Source organism: Meles meles, chromosome 2, assembly GCF_922984935.1.
Source record: "Meles meles chromosome 2, mMelMel3.1 paternal haplotype, whole genome shotgun sequence".
NCBI lineage: Eukaryota > Metazoa > Chordata > Mammalia > Carnivora > Mustelidae > Meles > Meles meles.
The window spans coordinates 63,535,381-63,550,659 of NC_060067.1; the positions used below are offsets into that span (position 1 = coordinate 63,535,381).

Sequence of the window (15,279 nt, forward strand, 5' to 3'; positions counted from 1 at the left end):
ATAGTAATGTCTGAGATATACTGATCACCGGGTATGTGCTCACTGTGGCCAAGTACTTGGTGTGCATTATTAACTCATTTAAGGTTTGTGACAGCTCTAGAGAAGGCGGTGGGGATGGTAGCGGCGTGCATGGAGGGAGTTGTGGTGGGATCACCACCTGACTCCCAGGGCCCTGATTACCACCTTCTACGGTGGCTGTACAAGGAGTCTGGAGTTTTCTGAGCAGGACTCGCTTCCAGCCCCAGCTCTGCCATTTTCCTAATGCGAAAGTCCTCTCCTCTCCTGGGGCCTCAGTTTCCCTGGCTCTGTGTCTATGTCCAGAAGACAGGGGTCCCCCTCAGCTGGGACTGAGAAGGACGCTAGGGCAGGTCTGACACTCACACACATCTGTCTGGCAGGTGTTTCTATGGTTATTTCTGTTTCTGTGTGGAGGAAAACAACATTACACTTCTATCAGAACACGTAGAACTGAATTTCTCTTTCTCCCTTTGTGCTGCTACTTTTCATGGGCCATCATGTCCCACATCCTGCCACATCTGTGATGGATAAACCACATCCATCCTGATTCAGGACAGTGGGCTGTTACAGTGAGATGGCAGAATGTGCTGTGAAGTGAGGGGGCAGGCGTTACTCACACACACGTGTGCACACAGACACACACACCATGGGGTGATGGCAATCGGAGGGTGAGGAAGACGGAGGCACCCTCCCAGTGGGGCAGTGAACCGACAAGAGGACCAACAAGGGCACCTGTAAATGCGTTCAGACCTATGGTGCCCTGTGGGCAGCGTTCACATGGGCACCTCTGCAGGCAGGCAGCCAGAGGCCCCAGGCTAGGCTTCTGCACGCTGGGGAGAGGACCAGAAGGGCAACCTCTGCTCCCGCAGGGCTTACAGGCTGATGTAGACATCCCACTTGAGACATCAGGCCCCGGGGGTCCTCTCTGGACCTCTTAATCTGAAATCAGCACCCGCACGCATATGCACACGCAAGTACAGGCACCTGCACGCGCACATGCACACGTGCACACACACACATGCACACACAGCCACACGTACTCGTCGCCACGTCATCCTGCTTTACTTGCTTTGTCCCACCCTCCCTGGCTCATCTGTTTCCCGTATATCCTCATTTACTTAATGCACAGATTGGCAAACTTTATCTGTGAAGGTCCAGATATGAATATTTTTACAGGCCACATAGTCTCCATCACAGCTACACACCTCTGCAATGCGGGGGCTGGGGGGGGGCAAGCAAAGCCATAGACGATGTGCATTCTTGCCAGAAATCCCTCTGTCACCAGAGTGCTTCAGTCAATGGGGAGCTCACTACCTCACAAAACTGACAGTGTCGGGGCACCTGGGTGGCTCAGTGGGTTAAAGCCTCTGCCTTTGACTCAGGTCATGATCCCAGGGTACTGGGATCGAGCCCCACATCGGGCTCTCTGCTCCTTGTGGAGCCTGCTTCCTCCTCTCTCTGACTGCCTCTCTGCCTAATTGTGATCTTTGTCTGTCAAATAAATAAAATCTTAAAAAAAAAAACAAACTGACAGTGTCTGTAGTCCAGCAAACTACAGCATGTGGGCCAAATCTGGTCGAGAGCTTGTTTCATATGACCCCTGAGCAAAGAATTATTTTTCTTACAAATTTTAAAAGAGAAAGTGTGGTGCACCTGGATGGCGCAGTTGGTTAAGCTTCTGACTCTTGGTTTCAGCTCATGTCGTGATCTCAGAGTCATGAGCTTGAGTCCCAAGTGGGGCTCCATGCTGAATGGGGAGTTGACTTGAGATTCTCTCTCTCCCTCCCTGTGCCCCTCTCCCCCCACCACTCACTCACTCAAATAAATAAATAAATCTTTAAAGAAAAGAAAAAGTTGAACATTTACATTTTAAAGGGGAAAAGAGAAGGATATGGCAGAGAGAACATGTAGTTGCCTAAAAATGCTAATGTATTTCCAATTTGACTTTCTGTAGACAGTCTGCCAACCCCAGGTAGAGGCCCTCCATTCTGACATTTGGAAGGTAGCCTGCAGGTAGGGAAGGAGGGATTTCTACATGATGGAAGCAGCCAGCAAAAACACCAGAGTGATAAAGAAGTTCATGTCAAAGGAACCCAGGTTCTGTGTTTTCTAACACACCTGTGTGGTTCCAGGGTGCAGTCAGATTTCAGAACCCTGGGCTAGAGCACTGGTTTTCAACCTGGCTGAGTATGTTACAGTCACCGGCTTAGAGGACCGCAGTGAACACTGAATGTCAGGCCTCACCAGACACAAGCCGAATCAGACTCTGGGTTCTGAGTAGAGCCCGGAACCTCTGCCCAGAGACTGGAGGGAGATGCCAAGTACAGAGGACAAGTTGAGATGCACTGGATGCCAACCCAGAGAGCCCAGGGTGTTGCATTAAGGATTTATGATTTTGTCCTGAGCTCCAGAGAGATCTGCTGGGGGTTTCAAGCATAAACATCATGGGGCAGATGTACAGTGGGAAGAGGGGATGGGGGAGGCAGATAGAAGGGGAGGGAACAAAGCAGAGGTAGAGGCACCGGCCAGGGCCCGACGGGTAATGCAGTCTGCAGCAAACCACCAGGACAAGGGCGAGGGCAGTGAGCCTGGACACTGCCTCCCTGAAAAGGAGCCCAGTGTGACCCCGGGACAAGAGCAGATCACAAAGGGGAAGCTCTCCACTTCATAGTGTGATATCGGTGCTTTCTGGGTCATCTTCTTCCATAACAGCTGTTTTCCTGAGAACAATGAGTGTTCATGTTGTAACTCAATGGACATCTTCTGTCTGCTTCACAAGTAGGTGAAATTGGACACATCCACAAACCCGAGGTGCTTTCCTGACCCAAACCACTAAGCTTTGCCTTGGGTTTTGTCCCAAGTCCTCGCTCTTCCTACGGTGGTGGTGATTTTTCTCCCACTGTGGGCAAACACGGTTTTCTTCTGATAACCTGCTGAGTCTCCGGCAGTTTAGATTCTAAGCTCTCCCTCAGCTTCTGGGAGCCTCCCTGAAGCGAGGTCCCTCTGCCCTCCCTAATCCCAGATCAGCGGGGGCCCTTTACCCTCTGCTCCCCAAGCCCTGCCACGGTCGCCCAGCTGCCAGGCCTAACCCGCTAGGAGATTGCCAGGCTTTAGAAACTTCTTTTGAATTCACATGGACAGTGCACAGCTTAAGGCCCAGGGAAATTACCTGTCTAAGGGAGGCTGCCTCTTGGGTCAGGACATCATCTTACCTGGACCGAAAGGAGTGGATCCAAGGAGGAGCCATCCTGGGAAGGTGCAGCTCAGAAATGCTGATAGATAAGGCACTGAGGGACTCCCTGTTTGAGGCTGCCCCCCCCAACCCCCACCCCACCCCCACCTCCCCACCCCCAGCCAATATTAAGTAAAAAGGATCATCCTCCAAGGAAAGGCATCAGGAGTTTGCCTGAGGCAGCTTCAGTGATGAGCAAACCAATTCAAGGAGGCTTGACAGGGAGTTGAAATGAGGTGAAGAGAAAGAAACAGGGCAGACAGTTTCCTGCTACATATTTTATCTGTGTGCATAACCCTAAGGCAGCGGCCACGACAGCTAATAAATGAGGCACTGTCATAAAAGAGCTTTATCTTTGAGGGAAAGGAGATGCCACCAAAGCGCTTCAGTTACAGTGTGAAAAATCTGACAACGTGGGGGCTCTGTGCCTGGCACCAACCCTGACACCAACTGCCTTCCAAGGGAGGTTTCCATGCTGGTGGGGAGGACAGACATACCACTGTCTACCCCGCAACGTGGGGTGTGCTCACTGCTCCTAGAAGGTCACTCTGCTCGCAACACTCCAGAAGGCCAGAGCCCCCCTGATGGGGACATACCGGGTGCCTAGTGGCTAGAAAAAGGGCTCCCCTATCTATCATGTTGATTTAATCTGGAAAGGCAATTATGGACTCTCATCTTAGAGAGAAGCATAGATAGACAGACAGAAAGATAGATAGATAAATAATTCATTCACCCATTTCACAAATACTGAGGGCGTACTTGGAGCAGGCGTCCTTCCAGGCCTGGAGACTCGGTGGGGAAACACACACACACACACACACACACACACACACACACACACACAGAGGATCTGTCCTGGAAGGAGCTTGCCTTAAGTAACAGATGTCAGGGTCCTACTGGAAGGACGTGGTGCACTCAGAGTGGGGTAACTGGAGGAATGTTTGATAACAAGACAAGTTGTTATGGTAAAGGCAGATTGCAGGGAAACGTCAAAGATGGATCATTTAGATGGTCTCAGCATATGACACTAACTGCCGATGTCCATCTGCTGGCCATGCAGGAAGCATGCTACTGTAGCGGGGTGAATAGTGCATGCCCCAGATTCGCATCTGCTCAGAACCTCAGAATGTGACCTCGTTTAGAAGTTGATCTTTGTAGCTGTCATTAGTTAAGGATCTCAAGAGGAAATCACCCTGGATTGAGGGTGTGCCCAAAAATCCAATGACTGGTGTCCTTACAAGATGAGGAGAGGGCATGTGGAGACACACAGAGGAGAAGGTGTTGTGAAGACAGAAGCAGAGAGTTGAGTGATACAGGGACAATCACAGAGCACCAAGGACTGCCGGCAACGCCAGAAACTAAGAGAACCTCGGGACAGCTCCTCCCTCAGGGCCTCCGAGAAAATGAGCCCTGTTTGCACCCTGACTTCCACTCTGGTCTCCAGAACTGGCAGGAAACTCCTTTTTGTTCAAGTCACCAGGTTTGCGGTGATCTGTTCAGCAGCCTTAGAAACTAGCAGGGCACAGAGTTGGCAGGAAACTACTTCCTTATCCTGGTAGCTGTAGGTGCAGGGCCAGTGGCCGTGGAAATGAGGTGCTTGCATCGTCTGACACTTAATGGCAAATGGATGGGTGGCAGGCTGCTTGCCTGGTTCATGGGCAGGTTCTGCTTATTCAAGAAGACCAAGCAGAACTTTTTAAATGGATACATTCTGCTCAGCACTAGGTACTTTGCCTCATTCACCCTGGTCCTCACAGCACCCTACAAAGGAGACATCCTGTCCCCGACGAGGGCACCTCCACTTCAGGGAGCCTGCCTTGACCGCATGACCTGGAGCACGGGCAGCCCGTCAGGATTTGAACCCATATCTCCCTTGGTCTGCGGTCTCATCTTCTCTGCCCTTCTCCCTCCTTCACTTTGGCCAGCACTTAGTTTTCCTACTTATCTCTTTCCCCCAGTCTAAGGCAGAGTTAACTGGAAGATGTGGCCTTGCTCTATGATTTGCTGCTACATCCTCTCTGGAAAGGATCCTTCCCTCCGAAGCAATCCCAAGCAAATGCTGCTCTGAGAATGAATTTGGGGCCTCCAAAGTGTCAGCACAAAAGCCTGGATTTTCAACAGAAACATGGAAAAATCTGGTCCTGCAGGCCCTGAAATGAGTGACAAGCCCCTGCTTCTAGGCTCTTCTGTCTTCCTGCTAGCTATACCTGGGCAGTCCCTGGGAACCTGGCAGAAGAGGCTGACACCCAACTGTTCCCTCACAACCATGGCTCTGAGAGGCTGGCTTTCGGTGTGAGGGTCTTAGTTTCCTGTGGCTGCTGTCACGCAGGACCAGGAACAGGAGACTGGAAGGGACAGAAATGCATCCTCCCACAATGCTGGAGAGCGAAGTTGGGCATGAAGGAGGGAGCAGAGCTGGCTTCTCCGGAAGCCCTGGGGAACAGTCTGCTCCAGGCCTGCCTCCTCGCTTCTGGTGGACCCATGCTGATAACCCCAGGGAGATTACTCACTGAACCTTGAGGAATGAATAGAATGCCGTTCTTCCAGACAAGTCAGGGTGAGGCAGAGCTGTGCTTGCTTCCTGCGGCTCCTGCTACACAGGACCACTAACTCGGAGGCTGAGAGCCACATGAATTTCCTCTCCTGCCGCTCCGGATGTCCCAAGTCTGAAACCACTTGCACGGACAAGGACAGTTAGTTCCCTCTGTCTCAAGGGGATTTTCTTGCTGGCCTTATTCCCACTGAGAGACCACCCACACCCCAGATCTTGTGTTCCATCCTCGGTCCTCAGAGCTGCGCATGGCATCTTCTCTTGGCGCTGACCTCCTGCCTCCTTTGTATAAGGACCCTGTGGTTATACCAGACCCACCGGCTTGGATAGGATGTTCCAGAATAACCTCCCTATCCCAACATGCTTAATTTGATCACACCTGCTACGTCTGCTTTGTCACGCAGATTCCGGGGCTTCAGATGTGGACACCTTTATGAGAGAGCCGGAGAGGGGTGGAGGGGTTGGGACATTCGGGTCCTAATAGCCTTTCCTAAGGGTAAAACGCATGAGACAGCAGCATATATGGGAAGTGGACAAGTGGTCCGGGTGGCTAGTGGCATTATGAGGGAGCTGGGTGTTAGCAAAGGGGACTAGGAGGTAGGCAGGACCAGATCGGACCCTCCCCCTCACTCTGGTGTACTCAGCTTGAATGGTGAGTGGAAGAGTCTGTCAGCTGCCATAACCAGGAAGCACAGACCAAGAGATTTAAACAGCAGGGATGTACGTCTCACGGATCTAGAGGCTCGAAGCCCCATAGCAAAGTGCAGGCAGGGTTGGTTTCTTCTGAGCCCTCTCCCCGTGCCTTGTAGACGGCATCTTCTCCCTGTGTCCTCATGTGGTTGTCCCTCTTTCTCTTATGAGGACAGCTGTCATCATGGATCAGGGCCCACCCATCTGACCTCATTTTGACTTAGTCCCCTCTTTAAAAGCCCCATCTCTGAATACAGTCACATTCTGAGGTCCTCGAGGTTAGGATTTCAACATGAATTTTTAGGGGGTGTCAAGAGGGGATGACACAATTCAGCCCATAACGTGATTCAAAGTAAAAAGCCTAGAACAAGAAGCCTCCGCAATTCAGACACCAATTCTACCTCTTACTAACAAGTGGCTTCAGGCATATGGCTTAATCTCTCTAGGCTTCACCTGAAAATTAAAGATAACCATAGTACCTACCTTGCTGGGTCCTTCTAAGGCTTGAATCCACCTATTCATTCAAAGCGTTACTGATGGTCAAATCGTTACTGATGGAACCACGTGGCAGGCATTCCTGTAGGTGCTGGGTAGACAATAAAAACAAAAGAGACAAAAACACCTGTCACCGCGGAGCATTTCTATAGTGGAGGGAGACATAAGACAATATGAAAAGTCATTAGTAAAGCGTGCCAGATGGGATAAGCACTGTGGTGAAAATCAGAGCAGGGAAGGTGGATGAGAACCACCTCTGGGAAGGTATTGAATTTGAACTGAGGTTGTTAGGGAAGGCCTCGGTGGCAAGGTGACAGTTGAGCAAAGACGGGAAAGACTGGAGGGAACGAGGCATGCAGATAGCACGGAAGAGCACCCCAAGCAGAGGGACGAGTCAGTGCAAAGGCCCTGAGGTAGGAATGTGTCTGAACTGTTGCAAGAACAGCAAGAAGACCAGTGAAGTCAGGGAGTGAGTGAAGGAAGAACGGCTGGAGATGGAATTGAATTGTGAGTGATGGGAGACAGGAAGCAGCAGGTCATGTATTGCTCTGCAGGCCATTTTAAGAACTTCGGCTTTTTCTTTGGGAGAGATGGCAACCCTCTGGGGATTTGGGGCAGAGGAATAACAGCTTCTAAGCTCCATTTTAAAAGGATGTTCTTGACTGCTGTGTTAAAACAACCTGTAGGAGGCCAAGGGTAAAAGCTGGGAAACCAGTCAGAAGGTTCTTACAATTGTGCAGGCAAATGGTGGTGACCCCTTGGACCAGGCTGGCAGTGGAGGAAATGATGAGAAATGGTGGATTCCAAACACGGTAGTATTTATAAGCTTTAATGGACTGAACGCTTTGGCAGGTTGGATGTGGCATGTGGAGCAAGACTGGAGCAAGACCAGAGTGAAAAGACTCCAAGCATGGTGCTGCTGTTAACTGAGGGGGCCAAAGGTACCAGATTGGGGTGAGTCTTAGACATGGTAGTGTAGACATGACCATTAGCCATTCCTGCACAGGTGAGCTGCCACGTTAAATTACAGGACCTGTCACAGGGTAGCTTGTCCAGAATCTGATGCCAAGATGTAGTTCAGATGAGGGATGTTTATCAGGGGTCCTCGCCCACTGAAGGAAGGCAGGGGGTGGGTGGAGAGAGAGGTTGGGCTGTGATGTGGGCCCAAGGACAGCTCAGCCAACACTGTAGGGAGTCTGCAGTGGAAATGACTGATCAGATAAGGCCCTGCCATAGCCCAGGCCCTTCTACCCCACTGCCTACAGTCACTGGAAATGGGCCACCCTAGGAAGGGTGTGTGCTGGGGCCAGGTGGGTCTGACTGAGGCTCACCCTAGCATGGCTGGAGGCATCTACCAAAAGCCCTCCTTCCCTGAAGTCTGATCAGAATAGTGTGACTCCATGCCTGTCATGTCCACATCCCTTATCTGCAATTCCAAAATTCAAAAGACTCATAAAAAACAATTATTTTTCAATAGTTCGGCAACAAAACCTGATCTGAGCAGATGTGAGCCTCTTTATTGTCTTTTTGTTCTGCTCAGTGAGATGCATGATGATCTTTACCTTAAAGCTCTCTTTTTCCTCAGGCAGTGGCAGGTCTGGTTTCTCCATATTCCGCCCCCCCCCCCCCCGCCGGCTGTCCTTCCTTGGTCCTCTCACACTCTTGTCTTCTTCCTGTCCATGGATATTGGCACTCCCTGATTCTGCCCTTGACCCATGCACTTCTCACTGCAGATGCTGTCCCAGGTTGATCTTTCCACGGAGAGTGTCCACGTCTTCCACTGAGAGTGTCCACCACTTCTCTGGTGGCCCCACTCCTTCTCACCACCTGTACTTCCCTCCCAAGTTTCAGACCCAGGTGTCTACTTCCCTAGAGTTCAGCCCCACATAGACATGGTATAGGTTCCTAAAAACTGACCATGCCCAGTAAGAAATCATCATTTCCTCCCTAAATCTGATTCTTCATTATCCTCTTATTTCGATGTATGAAGTCACCAGTGACCTACTTGGTCTTTAGGTCATGCTAAACTCTCCATCCCCTTCATTTCTCACTCCCACATAGGCGCCGGTTTTAACATGGGCTCAAAAACCTCCGTTAGTGCTCGATAAGGAATCCAACAAATCTCAGCAGAGTACTGCAATTTAACAATTACCATCATCACCACTACCCCCCACCATCATCACCACCATTGTCATCACCATCACCCCCATCACCACCACCACCCCATCACCATTATCACCATCACCATCACATCACCATCACCACCATCACACCATCATCACCATCACCACCATCGTCATCATCACCACCATCATCACCATCATCACCACCACCATCATCATCATCATCACCACCATCACACCATCATCACCATCACACCATCATCATCATCGCCACCATCGTCATCATCACCACCACCATCACCATCACCACCATCATCACCATCACACCATTGTCACCATCACCAGCATCACCACCATCACCACCATCACCATCATCACTGCCATCACTGCCATCAGCGCCATCACCACCAATCATCACCATCATCACCCCACCATGTCATCACCATCACCATCACCATGAGCACCATGGTCACTGCATTATCATCACCAATACCATTTATTGACACTCATTATGGGTCAGGCACAGGGTCAGTACATTACCCACATTACCTCTTTTAACAAGAAACTCACATTAGTTGAGACAGAAAATGAGGCATTTCTGTTCACACCAGAAATGCATGTGGACTCAGAGTCTGCAGGCTTGGGCTGGCAGGGGAACAGACCTGAGAGAAACACCACTTCCACTTTAATTTCTTCTCTAACAGTGTTAATGACTGGACTCTTGTGGAGGCTGAGGGAATGGTATTAACCTTATTTAAATTTGCATTTTTCCAAGTGGGATATAATTACGTGATCATGATTCACTTCTCTGATGTGTCAAAAACAAGCTGCAAAATGAAAAGTGGCCCACTGTGTTCACACACTGTACATCATTTAATTTTAAGGAGGCAAGATTCATGCTGGTAAAAGTACTTGAAGGGTTTCCACTGAGCTCCCCATATTAGAGGCAGGATGGCCAGCATTTGTGGGGGATCTTGGGCATCCAAAAGTTGACCGTTAAGGAGCAAAAAATGGTGATGTTCCCCAGAGAGACTACATGAAGTGGGAAAGGACCTTGGCTCAGAGCCCCTCCCATTGGTTCATATCCCCACACAACCACCAGTGTGGCCTTGACCTTCTAACCCTCTCTTGTGTCAGTTTCTCCACATGTAAAATGGGTCACAGATGTCCTGAGGATGAAGTGGGTCAATGTGCAGGAAGCAAGTGGGGATGTGGCTGCATACAGATAACTAAAGGGAAAAATCTTCCACATAGAGGCAGTAACAAAGGCAAAAACCTGCCTGGCAAGTTCCAGAACTTGCCTAATAGAAATATCATTCAAGACACAAGTGTTACTTAGATTTTTCTAGTAGCCACATTCAAAAAGTAAAAAAGGAACTGATAAAATTATTTTTGATAATGTATTGTATTCAGCCCACATATCCAAAACTTCATCATTTCAGCTTGGAATCATTATATAAAATGTGTTAATAAGGTATTCTAAATTTCTTTTTTCCTTTTATAATCTCAGTCTTTGGAATTGGCATATACTTTATACTTACAGCACATCTCAGTTCAGACTGGCCACATGTCAGGCACTCAACAAACCCGTGAGGTGAGGGCTGCCATGTTCAGGCCATTCTGGAAAGAGCAAGGATATGTGTGTAGTGGGAGTGGCATGAACAGAGTGGAAGGGACGGGACAAAAAGTCAGAGAGTGGGAAGGAACTATAAGGTCCCACTAGGTCAGTTGTTGGTTCCCAGTGTCGTTGGAAAGTGTAGGAGGGCCTGATCAGAGGGTTGATGGGATCTGATTTCTATTTCCAATGTTCACTTTGACTGCTGTGGATAATAGATTGGAGGACAGGGTCCTCAGAGACCTGCTCTGCAACAAGTCATTCCAGAGTAATAGTACCAGTAGTGGTAGTCGTGGTGGTGGTAATCATAGTAATAGTAATCCAACAGAAACAACAGTCACTTTCACATCTATCATATCACCCTGTTAGATCAGTGTACCCATTTTACAGATAAGAAAACCAAGAGTCTGAGAAGAAGTAATTGGCCCCACATAGCATAGTTAGTATTAGAGGAAGGACTTAGACCCCTTCCCCTGGGCCACAGTCCCTCCCACTCTCCTGAAATGGCTGGCTAGAGGCAGGGGGTCCCAAGAGAGGCACCCATCCCTGCCTCAGTTCTCTGCATTATGTCCCTTCACTCAGGAGCCATATGGTTTGAAATACTCTGTTTGCTAAGATGGCACATCATGGGCCCTGGGGCCAGATTCCTGCAAACCTGAGTTCCTACAGGAGTCTTGGGCTGTCTCATCAGTCCGCTGGTGGCAGATCTTCAAACACTGCCAAACACGGAACCAGCTCTCACTCGTTTCCTTCTTTTGTGTTCTGGAAAGAGTAAGAAACTCACTCCTGACACATGGCACTAAGAGAGAGGCATGGGCCTGGGGTCTGATCCGGCACCCCTTCCGACTACCTGCGACACCCTTGGAAAGTCACTTAGCTTCTCTAAGCTACATTTCCTTGCCTACAAAATGAGACTTGCAGCCCCAATCTTGTTTAGTGATAGAGCCAATGCTTGGCACACAAAAGGAGCTTGGTGAGTTTTAATTTCCTTTCTTGCTTCCCTCCCTTTATTTAGGCATATTTAAATGGATTCCATAACAACACAAATTATAAATTCAGAGTCCTAGAAAGAACTGATAAATGGTCTGATAGAAATTTGGTTTTCACAAGCTCCCCAAGGTGATAAATACATGGTAAATTAATGATGCCATGACTTGATTTCCTGTAGAAAATTCTAGAACAGGGTTCCTCAACCTCAGCACTAAGGGCACTGGGGCTGGATAATCCTTTGTGATGGAGGTCATTCTCGGCATGGTACAGTGTTGAGCAGCACCCTTGGCCTGTACTCCCCAGCTGCCCGTAGCACCTCCTCTTAGTTGTGACAACCAAAAATGTCCCCAGATGTGACCACGTGTCCCTTAGAGGCAGAACAACCCCCAGTTTATAACTACCATCATAACCTGGTATTGTGGAGTAAGTACAGGCTTCAGACTCAAACCAACCTAGCTCATCACCTGTTGCAAGTCAGCCTGTGTGTGTGAGTGTGTGAGTGTGAAAGTATGAGTGTGAGTGTGTGTTGTCACGTCTCTGCTTATTTCCTTGTGTCTAAATAGCTGCCTTTACTTGAGTGTCAGCTGTGTGTCATGTATTAACTCCTGTGAATCCCACCAGAAGCCTCTGTGATCATTATCCTTTTACTGGAGAGGAAACTGAGGCACAGAGAGAGAAGGGGTGATACAGGGTCGCACAGCCAGTTTCAGGCAAGCTGGTTTTCAAGTCTGAGCATTTCGGCTTCATGCCCTGTGTTCTTGTAAACACTGCTCCACAGCTGTGAAATGCGCATGAGGCAGGAGGACCTCCCTAGCACCACTAGAATCTGTCCAGGCACATAATAAATGCTTGGTGAACGCTAGTTCCCCTCCTCATTTAGTTTCATCCAAGAAGATTCTTAGGGTCCTCATTCCATGGTTACATCACGAAGTGTTTATATTGGAATAGGAAAGGAGCTTAAAATCTGCTATTGATCTCTTGTGTTAGGGTAGGACACCTGCAGGGGTTTGACTCAATAAGTGGGAAGAAGGGGGTACTGAAACAGCAGGGGAAGAATCAAACGCTCTTGCTCACGTGCTCAGAAGAGGTGGGAGCTGGGTCTTCAAACCCATCTCGTGTCTTCAAGCCAAGACCTTTCTGAAGCACCTTGTCTTTATGAATGGGGCATCTTTCAGACGTCTGTATTAGATTCCTGTTGCTGTTATAACAAATCATCACAGACTTAGTGGATTACATCAGCACATGTATTTTCTTGCAATTTTGAGTTCAAATGTCTATATGGGTTGGCAGGGTTGTGTGCCTCCCCGAGGTTTCGGGGAGGGAGTTCATTCCCTGACTTCTCTAGCTTCTAGAGCCTTCTACCCTGCTTTCTGCATGGCCCCTCCTCCATCTTCAAATTTCTGCTTCTGTACAAATCTCTTCCTCAGACTTTGACCCTCCTGCCTCTCTCTTTTAAGGACTTCATGATGACACTGAACCATCCTGGTGATTCAGGATCTTTCCCATCCTAACATCCTTCACTTAATCCTATTGGCAAAGTCCCTTTGCCCTGTAAGGTGACATTATGTACAGGTTCTGGGGATTGGGACATGGACTTCTTTGGAGGGAATGATTCTGTCACAGCCTCCTTCACACTTTAAGTTTGCATGAGAGGAAATAAGCACCAAGAATGTGAAATGGCCTTTCCTCTATTTTATGCCTCCCGTGGGCGTCTCGATACAGTTGAGACTCCGGGCTTCACATTCACCCAGCAGTTCCCCCTCGCACTTTGCAGTTCAGAAGCTATGCTCAGGAGACATAAAAGTCTTTGCTACATCAAACAAGCCTCCGGCGAGAGAGCTGGTTCTGAGAGCTCATCAAGCCAGCCGCGTGGAGGGCTGTTTCTCCCAACCAGTGCCAGCCACTAATGGGAGGTCTTACCCGCAGCCAAGTCTCCTCTATAAGACCCATTCAGGGAAGCGGATCCATGCGCATGCACAGCCTTGCCCTGGGGTTCTCCATCTGTGCACCCAAAGTCTTGATTTAAGCAATATGGACGCAAATATAAAATCAGGCTTGTTAGAATTCTGTCTGAAAGGGGCCCCCAGGGACTCTCTTTATGAGGAAAATAATGCATACTCGAGTGCCTGGATTTTGTCTGTATTGGCTATTTACAGTATATTTTTTGCTCTCTTACCAATTCTTTGTTATGTCCCCAATTAATTCATTCAAAAAAAGACTTCGAACACGCAATAGGCGCCCGGTACTACGCTCCGTACTGAGGTTGCAGAACTAGAGTCGGAGATGTTTTCCTTTCATCTAGAGTTGAAAATCTAATTGGACAGACACTCAAACTGATGGTTACAGATCAGCCTGGGAAGTGTAAACATAACGAGTTTGACTGGCAAGTCCAAAAGGGACGAGTTGGGAAGGTAAGGTGGATAGGTAAGTGCATTCTTAGTACTTAGTAAAAAAAAATACTTACCAAGAACTACTTATGTTGATCAGGCACCAGTGAATGGTGATCTCACAGGGGTGGGAAAGGGGCCATCTCAGACCACAGGCTGTCCCCCAACAAACGCATATTTATAGAACCCTGACCAGTGAACGAATAAATACTTTAAAATGAGCGACAAATGCTAAGAAGGAGTAAACGGAATAAGGGACCAGAGTCAGGGAAGGAACAGCAGCTTTAGTGAGGGTGAATAGGAAGGTCCTCTGTGAGAAGACAGCACTGGAGGCAAGATGCTAAGAAGGGAGCATCCCTCTGAGGATCAGAACAAGAATGTGCAAAGATCCTAAGGCAGGAACTTGCTTGGAAGGGTCAAGGAAAGCTGGAGTGTTGTTAGCAAGGGAAGGAGATGAAGGTAGAGAGATAGCAGAAGCCCAGGAACAAAGGAGCTCACAACTCCACTGAAGAGTTGGGATTTTCTCTTCTCTTTTCTTTTTCTTTTTTTTTTTTTATTTTTTTTATTCGTTTTCTTTTCTTTTTTCATTCAAATATAATTAACACACAGTGTCCTATTAGTTTTGGGTGTACACCATTATGATCTAACAATTCTGTGCATTACTCAGTACTCATGAAGATAAGTGTACCCATCATCCCCACCCCCTACCCACACGCCCTCTGGCAACCACCAGTTTGTTCTCTGTGTTTTAGAGTCTGTTTGTTTGTTAGACATGTCTCTCTTTATTATTTTCTTTATTTGTTTTGGTTCGTAAGTTCCACATATGAGTGAAATCATATGGTATTTGTCTTTCTCTGACTTATTTTGTTTAGCATTATACTCTCCTCTCCAGGTCCGTCCATGTCATTGCCAATGGCAAGATTTCATTCTTTTTATGGCTGAATAGTATTCCATTGTCCACACGTACACCCGCTCTTCCGTATCCATTCATATGTCAATGGACATTTGAGCTGCTTCTGTATCTTGGCTATTATAAATAATGTGATAAGCATAGCGGTGCACTATCCCTGTGACTAGTGTTTTTGTTTCCTTTGGGTAAATGCCCAGTAGAGCAATTATTGGATCATATGGTAGTTCTACTTTTAATTTTTTGAGGACCCTCCACCCTGTTTTCCATA

General features: G+C 48.3%; 1 protein-coding gene across 6 annotated transcripts in view; it reads left to right on the forward strand.

Moving 5' to 3' along the window:
• The window catches only part of SLC2A9 (solute carrier family 2 member 9), a 237,817-nt gene that overhangs the window by 194,907 nt on the left and 27,631 nt on the right, over positions 1-15,279 (forward strand). The window lies entirely within an intron of this gene.